The sequence below is a fragment of the Phodopus roborovskii genome, unplaced genomic scaffold, assembly GCF_943737965.1.
Source record: "Phodopus roborovskii unplaced genomic scaffold, PHOROB, whole genome shotgun sequence".
Taxonomy (NCBI): Eukaryota; Metazoa; Chordata; class Mammalia; order Rodentia; family Cricetidae; genus Phodopus; species Phodopus roborovskii.
In genome coordinates this window covers 72,871-87,959 of record NW_026126102.1, presented here as the reverse complement: position 1 = coordinate 87,959, position 15,089 = coordinate 72,871, and the positions used below count along the sequence as shown (strand labels likewise).

General features: G+C 40.4%; 1 protein-coding gene across 8 annotated transcripts in view; it reads right to left on the bottom strand.

Annotated features, from left to right (window-relative positions):
- The window catches only part of Atrx (ATRX chromatin remodeler), a 150,973-nt gene that overhangs the window by 111,746 nt on the left and 24,138 nt on the right, over positions 1-15,089 (bottom strand). For 2 of the 8 annotated variants that reach the window (XM_051179455.1, XM_051179456.1), the window contains exon 2: positions 4,374-4,501. The exons of the other annotated variants lie outside the window; for them this stretch is intronic. The gene's annotated coding sequence lies outside the window, so the exon portion shown is untranslated. The remainder of the gene's footprint in view (positions 1-4,373; positions 4,502-15,089) is intronic. 8 annotated transcript variants of the gene reach the window in all.

Sequence of the window (15,089 nt, the reverse complement as noted above, 5' to 3'; positions counted from 1 at the left end):
AGGATATAGCTTAGTTGGTAGACTGCCTAGCATGCATAAAGCCAATCCCAGCACCACCATTAAGACCACAAAAATGGATATGGTGGTACACTCAGAAGCTAGAAGCAACACCAGAAGTTCAAAGTCGTCCTTGACTACATAGTGAGTTTAAAACCAGCCCAGGATACATGAGACTGTCTCAAAAACAAATAAATTCCTAGAACTAGATTGCAAAGCATTTTGAGTTACACTGATTTTTCTTTATTTTCAAATATCTAAGAAACAAAATTATGCATACAATTCCCAAAAAATCCACAACCAACTTGCAAACTAGCATGAAAAATTACATAAGTAAAGATTTGGGCTGGAGACATGGCTCAGCGGTTAAGCACATTGGCTGCTTTTCCACAAGTCCTGAGTTCAATTCTCAGCAAGCACATGGTGTCTCACGACCATCTATAGTGGGATCTGGTGCCCTCTTCTGACATAAAGTCTTACAAGCAGATACAGCACTCGTACATACAATAAATAAATCTTAAAAAGAAATAAACATTCAAGTACCAGGCAAAAAAAAGACAAAATAACTCTTGGGTCTTTCTGTGTAGCCCTAGCTCTTCCTGGAACTAGCTCTGTAGGCCATGCTGGTCTCAAACTCACAGAAATATGCCTGTCTACTGAATGCTGGGATTAAAGGCGTGCAATAGCACCACCACCTGGCTAAAGGTGTTTTTATGTATGCAGGTGCTTTGTCTGCAACATGCCTGCAGACCAGAAGAGGGCATCAGACTATGAGCTGCTATGTGGGTGCTGGGAATTGAACTCAGGACCTCTAGAAGAGTAGCCAGTGTTCTTAACCGTTAAGCCATCTCTCCAACCCATAAAAAGGGTATTCTTATTTTACCTATTCATCACATGATGTATGAAATGTTTAAAATACCAATGTTTATGTACATGAAACAAAACCCGCCTTTTTTCTGCTTGCCATATATTAGACAAACACACTATGATCAAAACAAAATTAAAGTGATAGGATTGTAGCTTTAAGACTAGATGCTCTAGGAGATTCTTCAGATTTGGATCAGGGCTTGTCTTATTTCATACTATACCCCCACAACCACCTTCACGAGGCTTGTCATCAAGCATTGCATCAAACAAAATGTCCAATCAGAGGAAGCACACTCTGCTCTCATTGCCTTCCAAGAATATAGTTGGGGCTGAAGATGTAGGTCAGTGATTTAAAAGTGAGTGCCTGTACCAATTTCGCAAAGGACACAAGAATTCAGTTCCTAGCACCCATTACAAATGGCTCACACCTGCTTGTATTTGCAGTTTCAAGGGATCTGGTAATCCCTTCTGTCCTCCGAGGGTATCTACACTCTTGTGCACACAGACATGTATGTGCACAATAAAAAATATGGAGGAGCCAGGACATGTTGGCACACACCTTTAATCCCAGCACTCAGGAGGCAGAGGCAGGCAGACCTCTGTGAGTTCAAGGCAAGCCTGGTCTACTACAGTTCCAGAACAGGTTCCAAAGCTACAGAGAAACCCTGTCTCAAAACCCCTCCCCCCACCAAAAAAATGTAGTCAGGAGTCATAGGTCCACCTAAAGAACCATCAATAATGGAAGAGAAGCCCAAACCATTTGATAAAAATTGGAACCGATTAAAAACAACAGGATAGAGGCCTGAAGAAATGACTCAGTGGTTAGGGGCACTTATTGATCTTGCCAAGGACTGAAATTCAGTTCCCAGCATTCTTGAAAGGCAACTCACAACCATTCCAAGTTCCAGGGATCGAATGCCTTCAATCTCAGCACTTGGAAGACAGATGCAGAGGATCTCCTAGTAGCAGACCAATATAATCTAGACAGTGAGTGTGTTCACTCAGCAAAGAATACAAAGTAACATAAGGGAGTCGCCCCCCCCCCACACCCAAACCTAGCCTACCTCAAGCTAACTTAACTTTGTATTTTACTCTTGCTAACTACACTGGCTAAAATGACTTTGTTTTTGTTTGTGTGTGTTTGTTTTTTTGTTTGAGACAGGGTTTCACTGTATAGCCCTGGTTATCCTGAACCTAACTCTGTAGACCAAGCTGTGGTGATACTTTGTTTATGCTCTAATAAATAAAGCTTACCTGAATATCAGAAGGCAGAGCTAGCCACTAGTTAACCATAGAGGCCTGGAGGTCTATACAAACACAGGGCAGAGAGAAGAATATAAGGTGGGAGGAGACAGATGTTCGTCCCCCCCCTTTTTTTTCAGCTGAGAAGTTAGCAAGTTCAAGTTAAGAGCTGACTGTGGCTTGCTCCTTTGTCTCTCTGATCTTTCAGCATTTACCCTGATATATGGCTCCAGGTTTTTATTATTAAGACCAATTAGAACTCGTGCAACACTAGGCTGCCCTCAAACTCACAGAGATATATCTGCCTCTGCCTCTCTAGTGCTGGGATTAAAACCATGAGCCACCAACACCCCCTTAAAATGGCATTTGATGAGATCATTCCTGAACTTAGTTTAACAAATGAAAACTCCTACAAATACTGCCTCACCATGCAGTCACTTAGAGACGACACCCTGGATGCTACTCAGTGATTCAGAAGACTGTGAGGCAACAGAAGGACTAAACATTAAATGCATTCAGCGTGTCAACCTTTTTCCCTCCAAGAATTCTATTTACACATCTCCCTTCTGCCTGGATTTCCTATAGCAGGGAAAGACTGTGTATGGAATCAGCTGCATATACTCTTTCCCACTGCAACTTTGGAAGAACACCATTCCTTGGTTTGTGGTGTCATGGCCTTCCTGGTGTACAGTTAGTGTCGTAGAAAGGTATTAATAGCTTCCATTTCAAATAAACATGGGTAATTATCAGACACATTATGTAGAAGACTAAAAATGAATCTGGCATTTAAGCAATGTGAACCAATCCCATAAATGGTAGTGGTAGTATATATTAGCATGAAGATGTGGCAATGTGGTTAACTACCATTTATTTAAAGCATGCTTTGTGACTTGTTTGGTTGGTTTTGGTTTTGCGAGCTGGAGTTTCTTTCTGTAGACCAGACTGATATCAAACTCAAGAGATTCATTCACCTACCTCTGTCTAGTGCTAGGATTAAAGGTATGTGCCACCAAACCGGGCTCCATATGACTTGACTTCTGCATTTGCTGCTCCCTTACCTTTTTGGGGGGTAGGGGTTACATTCAGAAAGCAACTTTTCCAAACTTATACTGTGTTCCTTTTTATTAGGAATCAAGAAGTATTAGATTGTTCCAATGTGGAGGCATGGAGGCCTCAATACTAGCACTCAAGAGGAAGGCAAATCTTATGCATTCAGGGCTTGGTCTACAAAGCAAGTTCCAGGACAGCCAAAGCTATGTAGAGAAACCCTGTCTCAAAAAAAAAAAAAAAAAAAAAAAAAAAAAAAAAGAGAAAAGAAGATGGAAAAAAAAACAACCAACTCCACACAGTAGTTTTCTGACCTGTACACATGTGCATTATAGCATGCACACCCATATACACATAGTAAGAAGTTAAAAAAAAAAATTAAATCAGTTAGGTGGTGGTGGCAAATGCCTTTAATCCCCAAAGCAGGCAGATCTCTGGGAGTTTGAGAACAGCCTGGTCTACAGAGTGAGGTCCAGGACAGCCAGGGCTGTTCCACAGAGAAACCTTGTCTCAGAAAAGCCTAGGAAAGCCAGGTGGTGGTGGCACATGCCTTTAGCACTCAGGAGGCAGAGGCAGGTGGATCTCTGTGAGTTCGAGACCAGTTTGGTCAACAGAGCGAGTTCCAGGACAGACTCCAAAGTAATACAGAGGAAACCCTGTCTCAAAAAAAAAAAAAAAAAAAAAAAAAAACTGGGGAGGATAACAAGTAGCATCTTGCATCTCTCCTTCTACCTGTTTTATTTATGTTATAAATACATTGCTTTCATCACTGGGAGTGTTTTATTGCCTTCTTTAACTCATCTCTTTTCTTTAAAAAGTTCCATGTACAATTCTAAAACTAAGACAAAAGAATCACTAACCATACTTCCTCAAAATTTTAATGATCATCTACTACCACTCAAGAAATATAGACCAGAAAAGGGAGCAGATGTGTCAATCCACTACAATATCACAAGGCTGGGATATGACCCTAGCTCTGCCAGTCTGAGTCTGAAGCCACCCTGAATTATGTAATAATACCTGTCTCAAACCACACCATCACAAAAAAGGAAATTACTCACATATACATGTGTTTCTAGTTTCAAAATCATACTGTCTAGATAAAAGCAGAGATTTCATTTGCCCATCCCCATAATCTCACTTTAAACACTAACTGACAATCAGCTTTTCACCAATCCAATAGATTCATGCCTTGCTTTATTCAAAAAGTCAATACTCACTGGATTTGGAACAGTTGCTCTTACATGTCAACTTTGTTACTGGATTGAGAAGTGCCTAGATTAGCAAAGCACATTTCTGGGTGAACAATGATTCAGAATGTGCTCAGGCCATCCCAGATGTTGAAGACCTAAATACAATGAAAGGACATTTTAAAATGAGTGCCCCCAGGCAGTGGTGGTATATGCCTTTCATTTCAGCACTTGGGAGTTCAAGGCCAGCCTCGTCTACAAAATGAGCTCCAAGACAGCCAGGGCTACATAGAGAAGTCCTGTCCCTAGATAGGTAGATACATGCATACATACATGGATGAGGTAATAAATAATAAAAAGTAATAAAGTGCCCCAGAGCAAAAGCATTTTCTCTCTGATTCTGGAGTTGCTTTGCTGCCCAATACCCTCACCATCCCAACAAACTGAAAACTCTGAAGCCATGAACCCAAAGAAATCTTTCAATGAAATGAAAAGCTCACTAGCTTACAAGTGTTTAAAAAACTAAGATATGTCCCTATCCAAGTATCATCATAAAAATTTTCTTTTTAAGGATGTCAGATATTAACTGTGCAAGTCTACAAAATAAGGTTCAAGTGTCTGTCAGTTTGTAATTATTTAGATTTATTACATGCCATACCAAGGAGGTTAGAAGAGGAGTTCTTCCAAAGGTACTGAGTTCAATTCCCAGCAGCCACATGGTAGCTCACAACCATCTGGAAGTGAGATACGGTGCTCCATTCAAGCATTCAGATGCGCATGCAGACAGAGCACTCATACATAAAAAAAAATATGATTTTTTTAAAAAGAATCTTATTACAGGAAAAGTAGAACTCAGATTCTTATTTGCAAAATGCAACAAGAGAATTACAGTTTCCACTTATAACTACTAATATATAAATATAATCTGGATGTGCAACTCTAATAAAATCCATCCCTGTACTGCATACTTTAGGGAAACTCAAAACAGTTACTAATAAAAGCTAATGAGTAATAAGGCTTGGGATGTAGCTCAGCATTAGAGTGCCTGCCTAACACATGCAAGGGCCTAGGTTCAATCCACTAACCCCACAAAACGTATTTTCCTAAAAAGTGAAAAAAGCAGTTATTCTAATAGGTAATACTCAAAATTAAATACTTAAAAGGAGGAAAGTAAGACAAACACACTGCTAGTTAATACAGCACGATGTTTCTAAGTGTCTATGGATTTGGTTTAAGGATTTTTTGCTTTTGTTTTATGTGGTGACAGTGGTGGTATTACTGTCATCACTGTCCGAGACAGTCATTTACCTCAGGCTGGTCTCAAACTCAGTTATGTAGGTGAAGTCCCTGCCACCTGAGCTTTAGGACTACCACTGAGTACTGCCATGCCTACTGTATTTCCAAATTTTTTAGATCTTTGGTTTTTTGTCTTTACTAATGTCTTCTTTAAATTCTCAGATTTTAATTTTTTCTTTATGTATTTCTATTATACACATACATACATACACATATACATACAAGTGTTTTATCTGAAGTAAAGATGCCTAATGCCCAGAGAAGCCGAAGGTGCTGGATGCCTTGGAACTGTAGTTTTAGGTGGTTCTAAGCCACAATGTGGATGCTGGATCCTCTACAAGAACAGAAAGTGCTCTTAACTTCTGAGTCAGCTCTCCAGACCTTTGGATATTAGTATTTATAAACACATAACTTCACCTTAGTCTCTAGCTTTATGTTTCATGCCAAGACTACTGTGCCTACTACACTATGCAATAAATACAGCAGTAACAAGACAGGGTTCTAACACTTAAAAAAAAAAATTCCTCCAAAAAGCATATACATGAAGCCCCAAGTTCAATCCTCGGTATCACAAAAAGAATGAATTGAACTCTACAGGTTTTTGCTTGAATCTATGTCCACACCAAGTGGGTGCCTAGTACTGGAAAAGGCCATAAGGGGATATCTGAATTCCCTGGAACTGGTTATGTGCTGAGACGTGGGCACTTTGTATGCTTAAGCTGACATTATTTTGAGCTGGAGCTTGACCTTATATAACACATTAGGCATGACCTTTATCACTGAGAACACTGCAACCATGAGCTAATAAAAATAATACAAAAGACTTATCTTTTTGCTCTATTATTATCTACTGTTCTGTGCAAAATATTGCTTTATTTTTTGGCACTCATTTTTGTTTTGAAATACTTGTGAAACAGTATTCAGTGCTTAAGTCTTTTGTGAGGAGTAGGTTCTAATGAATTTGAGGTAGAGTGGGGGGGGGGAGAAACTGGACAAACTGGGAATTATCAGCTAATCTTAGATAGATCCATCAGATCTCAGGTCCAGGCCAAAGTACACACTGGAAAAACCCTAGAGATAAGCAAATACAAAGAGCCACTGTTTACCTGAAACAGAATACTTATTAAACAGTCTCTCATGAGCTGCTGGAAGCTTGAGTCAAGAGTTAAAAAGCCTGTGGTAGAGCTGAAGAGATAGCTCAGCGGTTAAGAGCACTGACTGTTCTTCTAGAAGACCTGGGTTCAATTCCCAGCACCCTCATGGTAGCTCAAAACTGTCTGTAACTCCAGCTCTAGGGTGCCCAACATCCTCATAGAGATATGCAAGCAAAACACTAATGAACATAAAATAAATTATAATTTGATATAAAAATAATGCCCATACTTTTACTTCCAGGAACCACTCAGATTTTTAAAAGACCTCTTTGGAAAGATTTGAAACAGGATTATTGGGTTGGAGAGATGGCTCAAAAGTTAAGATCATGGGTTGATCTTCCAGAAGCCTCAAGTTCAATTCCCAGCAACCAAACAATGGCTCAAAACCATCTGTAATGAGGTCTGGTGCCCCCTTCTGGCATGCTGGGATACATGCAGACAGAACACTGCATACATAATCTTTTAAAAAAGAAAAAAATGATCCTTGAGCAATAACAGTAGAAAGTAACCATAACAAAATATGCCCAGAGAATTATCTACCCTGTTGGAGGAAAGACAGTAAAATAGTCCTAGACCTTTCTTGTCTTCCTGTTTTACCTAAGTGAATATGAAACTCAGAAAATTATTCTTGAAGGTCAAAGCCAGAAAATTGGGCTAGAGAAACCACTCAGGAGTTAAGAGCACTGCACTGATTACACTTCAAGAGGATGTTCATTTAGTTCCCAGCACCCACATGACCGCTCACAACAGTCTGTAACTTCAGTTCAGGGGATCCAATGCCCCTTTCTGGCCTCTTTGAACTAGAGGCACACAGTACAAAAACATACACACAGGCAAAACACCTATACACATCTGTTTTTGTTTGGTTTCTTTTTCTTTTCTCTCTCTCTTTCTCTCTCCCTCTTTTTTTGTTTGTTTTGTTTTGTTTTTCAAGACAGGGTTTGTATAACAGCTTTGGCTGTCCTAGAACTTGCTTTGTAGATCAAGCTGGCCTCAAACTCACAGATATCCACATACCTCTACCTCCCAAGTGCTGGGGTTAAGGCGTGCACCATCACTGCCCTGCCACATCATCTTTTTAAATAAAATAAACCAGAAACTTGGAACAGCACTAAAAAGCAGAGATTTCAGCTCACACTATAGTTCCAGCACTTCCAAGGTCAAGAGAAAAAAAAAAAAAAAAAAAGGATTGCCAGGAGTTCAAGACCAGCCTGGTCTACAGAGTAAGAGACCATATTTCAAAAGAGACATCAGATCATCAGATTTAATTGTGAAAGACTCCCTAACTTCCTAACCATTACATCAAGGAGACACTAGTATAATAATGAGTTAAAACTAAGATATCACCAAGACAAGACACTGTTTATGGAGGAACTATTTGAAAAAAAATCAAATACAGGGGGAAAGTATATTTTTAAAGGCAGTAGAAAAAAGCTTTAAGTCTGGAATACAGTACAGTCCTTGCTTAGCATATACAAGGTCCTGAGTTTGGTTCCAAGCGGGAGAGGGAGAAGGAAAAATGAGATTTAAGCCTGTTACCTACCATCTGTGTCAAACTCAGCCTTAATCCTATCCAATTTAACAATTCTCTTCTTCAAGATGTAGCAGACAAGGCTGGGTTTGATCACCATTGGCAACCCTCCCCCCCCCCAAAAAAAACCTCATACTAAAATCCAGAGGGTTATCTCAGTTTCTGTTACTAGACACAGCATTCCTAGCTTCCAACAATAAAAACAAGGCATGCTACAGAGCAAAAACAAACAAAATCACAATCTAAAGACCAACATCAACTCAGATATGAGGGAGAATTTGAAATTATCACATTAAAGGTATAAAATAACTAACACAAATATCTTACTGAAAAAAGTTAGCAAAATGTAAGCTGAGAAAGGTAATATAATAATCTCTAGCCGGGTAGTGGTGGCAAACACCTTTAATCCCAGCACTTGGAAGGCAGAGGCAGGTGAATCTCTAAATTCAAAGCCAGTCTAGTCTATAGAGGGAATTCCAAGACAGTCAGGGATACACAGGGAAACCTTGTATAGAGAAACTAAAAATCAAACAAAAATCCCAGACAGAAGCTGTGTGTTGCAAAGACTGACTGATTAGAACTTCAGTGACTCAGAGGCTGGAATGCTGCAGGTCCAGAGTCTCATTACAATTTATCTTAGGCTGTGGGGACTGGAGAAATAGCTCAACGGTTAAGAGAACTGGCTGTTCTTCCAGAGGACCTGGGTTCAGTTCCCAGTACTACTCACATGGCAGTTCATAACTGTCTGTAACTCCAAGCCAGGGAATCTGGTGCCCTTACACAGATATACATACAAGCAAAATGCTAATGTATACAAAAAAAACTTTTTAAAAAACAAAGTCTTATCTTGGACTATGTTTATATCCCCAAAGAACTGCTCCTTGCCCACCTCTGTATGGAACCCAACATCCTCTAATTGAGATTAAAAAGAAAAAAAAACTTTTAGAATGTATTAATAAAACCCTATTCCCAACCAATCAAAGAACCTAATTATAAATATATTCTGTAACTCTAAAGCAAGCAATAAAAAAAAAAAGAAATTAAAGGGCCAGTGAGACAGTTCTGGTAAAGGTGCTTACCACCAAGCCTAACTACTTAAATTCAATCTCCAGGACTCACGCTGTATATATAGAGAAAACCAACCCCCACTGTTTTATGACCTCCACACATGCAAGAAAGAAAGCATGTATGTATATACTCATGCACAAATAAATAAATGTAATTTATTATAACAGAAAAAAAAGTTCTTTGGTGATACATGCCTTAATCCCAGCCTTCAGGAGGCAGAGGCAGGTGGATCTCTACGAGTTTGAGGCCAGCCTGGTCTACAAAAGCAAGTTCCAGGACAGCCAGGACAGTTAACACAGACAAACCCCATCCTGAAAAAAAAAGGGGGGGGAGGTTTTTTTGAACATAAAAGAACCAGAGGAAAAAAGAAACAGTACAATGGCAGTAAAACCGGCTGCCTATACCAAGAATGCCTGGTAAAGGAGATAGTATTATTCCTACTGCTCATCAACTAGGGCCTCATTGTGATTCAGCCCTATCTCAGTCCCTACCTAAGTAGGCCATCAAAATTGACCAGGCCACACCTGATTAACTACCCAGTGCCCTTAAGAGATGATGGAACATGCCTGATGTGCCCAGCCACCTCTTGAAACCCTAAGGCTCCAGCTTAGTGTAGCTGGAATACACCAATCAATAAACATACAAGGAAAAAAAATCAAAGAAACAACAGAATAGAGGCTACCAAGAGCCTTGGGGAGGGTGGATTCAGAAATATAACTTTGGTACATATTTAATACTATAAATTACACACTTTAAAAAATGTTTGAAATCAGTCAGACATGGTGGTGAATTTCATTAATCCCAACACTTGGAAGACAGAGAGATCTCTGGAAATTTGAGGCTTGCCCAATCTATATTGAGTTCCAGGCCAACCAATGCTACAATAGTGAGACTCTGTATCAAAAACAAAAATGATTAAAACAAAACCAGGCATGGTGGCATCCCAATTTGGGCGATGGAGGCAGGAGGATCAGAAGCTTAAAGTGATCCATGGCAGGCAGATCTCTTTGAGTTTGAGGCCAGCCTGCTCTACAGAGCAAGTGCCAGGAGAGGCTCCAAAGTTACACAGAGAAGCCCTGTCTCCAAAGACAAAAAAAAAGAAAGAAAAAAAAGAAAAAAAAGAAGGAACAGGTTAGATAGCAGGTAAAGGTGCTTGATGCCAAGCTTAACAACCTGAGTTTGTTCCTGGGATCCAAATGGTGGAAGGAGAAAATGGACTTCCATGAGCTGTCCTCTGACCTCCACACACTCACTGTGGCGCACACACATACATGCAAAAAATAAATACATGTTGAAAAAAATTGTTTTTTTAAAAAGAAATAGAAACTCCCAGCACTTGAGAGGCAGAAACAGGTAGATGGCTGAAAGTTCAAAATAAGCAGGTTTGTTTACCTAGAGAGCTCCAGACCAGCTAAGGTTAAATAGTAAGCTCCTGTCTTGAAAAAAAATAGGGCTGGTGATAAATGCTCACCTAGAAGCATACACTAGGACCTAGGTTCCACCCCAGGCACTGCATAGTCAGGAGTGATGATACATGACTGTAATGTCAACACAAGGGATCTGGGGGAGGGTCCTGAGGCCCTCATCTGAGTACTCAGCCACACAGTACCACCTGTTATATGCAATTCTGCCCTAATTGCATACTGCCTCTTGGAGGGGCTCAAATATATATGCCTGAGAAAGATAGGAGAGTGCTCCCACCATTTCTGTGGCAATGGGAAAGCTATCATCTCTGCGGGGTAAACACTTCCCAGTGCAACCTTTCCTGAGGGCACGCCTGTAATAACACCTCAACCCATGCTCTTGAAGTACACCCAATAGGTATACTTCTTCCCAAGTGAACTCTGGTAGAATGTACATTAGTTTGTCTTGGAACCTGAGGAGGGGGAGTAGACTTGTTTACATCTCTTCCAGCAAAGGAATTTTTGCAACACTTGGGTGGTCCGTCTTGCTTGGCAAACACTTCACTAGCTGAGCCCCAAACCCAGTGAGTTGAAACCTACTCCTTGTTAATTTTCTACTTCAGGTTTAGACTTCTAAGATTTTAAGCTATCGAAAATCTAATGTTCATCATACACTTTTTTTTTTTAACAATAGGGGCTGAACTGAGTTGACAATCATTCTATCATTGAGCCACTCCCCTAATCCTTTTCTACCTTACTTTGAGATAAGGTCTAGATAAATTTCCAAAGCTGACCTCAAATTTGAAGTCCTTGCACCACAGTGACCCAAGTCACTGAGGTTAAGGGTATTTAATACCATGCATAGATTTCCTACAGTTTTCAATACTTCACTATTTCATTATGATTTATGATTCTGGGTCCCATTGCCTTTCATTGCCAAGGAAACAGCAGTTCTAGGCACAGCAAAGCCAGCACTCTTTCCAGCACTCTCCCAAAGAGATGCAGAAGCAGAAGAGGGCTAGAGAGATGGCTCAGAGGTTAAGAGCACTCACTGGCCTCTCTTCCAGAGGTCCTGAGTTCAATTCCTAGCAACCACACAGTGGCTCACAACTATCTATGATGAGATCTGGTGCCCTCTTTCTGAGGCAGAATGCTGTATACACAACAGTTTTTTTTTTTTTCTTAAAGAACTACAGAAGGGCATGAGGATAAACTTCTTCTAATACCAGCCCTCCTATTGCTAGGGTGAGCATTTACTGAGCACTGACCACCAGCATGCAGTATGATGTTTTCTGTGTATTACCTCAGCTTTACATTATGTCCATTTAACAACAGGTAGTGAAAATTCCAAGGACCATCAAGATGCCTCAGCAGCAAAGGTGAACTACAGTCAAGTCAAGGCTGTCCTCTGACCTCCACATGTGCATCATGATATGTGAATACGGATTTGAATGCTAAATTTAAAAAAAAAATGTAAAAGGGGGAAGTGAATTGTAGGCAGACCAGGTAATTTTGGCTAGCTAGTTCTGTGTATCTTTTTAATACTTTATTTTCAGTGCTGGAATTAAACACACCATCTCCCTCACAGGCTAGGCAAATGCTCCACTTCCAAAGTACCTTAGTACTTTTTTTCCATTTCAAATTTTCTGGTTTGCCTTTGAAAAAAAATACAACAGAAAACAAGGCTGGAGATGGCTCAGAGGTTAAGAGCACTGGCTGCTCTTCCAAAGGTCCTAAGTTCAATTCCTTGTAACCACATGGTAGCTCACAGCCATCTAAAATGAGATCTGATGCCCTCTTCTGGTGTGCAAGCAAACATGCAGATAGGGCACTGTATGCATAATATTTTTTAGAAAACATAAAACAAAACAAAAACCATACCTCATTGGGTTTGTTTTCCTTCAGTTAATGGCTATGTTTGGCCTTAACTAAGGGCTCTGATGCCAGCATTGTACCCTCTTCCCCAGTCTGTGTCCCTCCAAAGAGGGAGGAATTCACATTGGTCCCAGTTTTTGGATCTCCAGATACTGGGTAGCTGAACAATCTGGAGGGGACTAAAGCCTGAACTGCATGTGGGTTCTCCATCACCTAATATTACATATAGCTAAAAAGAGCTTCCTTTTCATATATTATAGGTTACTTTGTTTCTTGAGACAGGGTCTTACTATGTAACAGTACCTGTCCTGAAACTCACTTCATAGACCAGGCCTTGAACTAAGAGATCCGCCTGCCTCTGCCTCCTAGATACTGGGATCAAAGGTGTGTGCAACCACCCAGTGAACTGTAAATTACCTTTGGACACAGATTCTTGTAGTGAGATTCCTTTCTACCAAAACTTAAGTGTTTCACCTTTCCATCAACCAACTTTCTGATCCTCTAATTAATATGAACAGTCTCTTTATGCTGCTTTAATTGAAAGTTGTTTAGATTTATTCATGTGTATGAGTGTTTTGCCTGCATCTATGCATGATATGTATCCCTGGCACCCTAGATGGTCAGAAGAGGGCATCATTTCCCCTGAAATTGGAGTTAAAATGTGGTAGTGACCATGTGGCGCCTGGTAATTAAACTAAGATAACTACTAAGCTATCTTTCTAGCCCCTTTAGTCAAAATTTTTAACCAGGCTGTTCCAAGAATAAATAAATAAATACACCTTTTGCATTTTTACACATTTGTATTACATGGTATATAGCCTTGGGAATGGAATTATTTGGGGGAGCTAATATTGTGAAAAGAAACTACTACTATTGGCTAAATGAAGTTTTGCCTTTATTAAAGGGGCATTCTCATTCCTTGGCAACCTTAAAACTCTTTTATTTTTGCTTTTTCATTCTCCACGGACTATTCCATATAATTTTCTCTCCAACCTCTTACAGTTCCAGTTCCCTGACCACGAACTCTTAACTGGTTTTGCCTAGGTGTTCCTCTTCTTATTTAAAGCTACTCCTCCCCTCTATGTGGGCTCTTGGTTACAGCCTTCTTTTCCAAAACAGGAAAAGTTCCAGGCTATATCCTGGAACTCACTTTGTAGACCAGAGTGAACTCACTTTGTAGACCAAGGCTGCCTCTGCCCCAAGTGCTGGGATTAAAGGTATGTGCCACCATGCCAGGCCAAAGGGGCTTTCTGGAACAAGGTATGCTAATCACACCTATAGTTTTAGTACTTGGGAGGTGGCAAGCAAGAGAATGAGTTCAAAGTCAATTGTGGCTATAGAGCAAGGTCGAGGCCAGCCTAGGCTACATAAGTCCCTATCTTGAAAAAGAGAGCGAGCTTGCTTTCTGGACTGGTGACATAAGGCTCAGGCTTCCAGCTCTAACATTGCAAGGGGGGAAAACACAGCCAAACAGGCTTTCTGAACTTAGAATTCAAGCAAACTCCTCACACTGACACTGGTAAATCTGAAAAAGTCAAGGGGTTCCATCCCCCCACATTATCCAAGGCCCTATTTCTCTGTACTTCCCTTCATAGCTACTCTTTAAGTAACCAGACCTGAGTGTGACTGCATGTATATATATTGAAAACAAGGTCTAGATATGTCCTTAAACTCAGATCCTCTTGCCTTAGCCACCAGTGCAGATGGAATTACAGGTGTGCATCTGGCAAAATGTAATAAATCTACACATACTGTGTCTGTTTTCCTCTTTCCCAGTCACCCTTCAAACTGTTCCAATCCTAGTTCCCACAGCTATTAACCTGCTTCAAAGAAATAAGGGCCAGTGAAAGGTCTCAGCAGATAGAAAGGCATTTGCCACCAAGCCTTAAAACCTGTGTTCAATCTTCCACATGCTGGAAAAAAGACTACAGCAAATTGTTCTCTGTTCACCTTTCACCATATACATGTGCCTGCATATACTCATAAACACAAAATAAAGAAAATAGAAGTGTGGTCTGAAAGGAAATGGCCCCCAAAGGGAGTGGCGCTATTAGGAGGTGTGGCTTTCTTGGAATAGAAATGGCTTTGTTGGAGGAAGTATCACTGTGGAGGCAGGCTTTGGGGTCTCTCACACAGGCCCAGTGTCTCAGACCACTTCTTGCTGCCTGGAAGTCGAGATTAAGAACTCTCAGCAACTTCTCTAAAATCATGTCCGCCGGCATGCTGCCTTGCTTCCTGCTGTGAACACAACAGCCCAAACACCTGAACTGTAAGTGAACCACCACAACTAAATGTTTTTCAAGTGAGCCGCCACAATGAAATGTTTTACATAAAGAGTTGCCATGGTCATAGAAACCCTAAGACAAAGCATAACAGAATTTTAAGAATACACAGGAATAAATCTAATCAGAGATCCAAA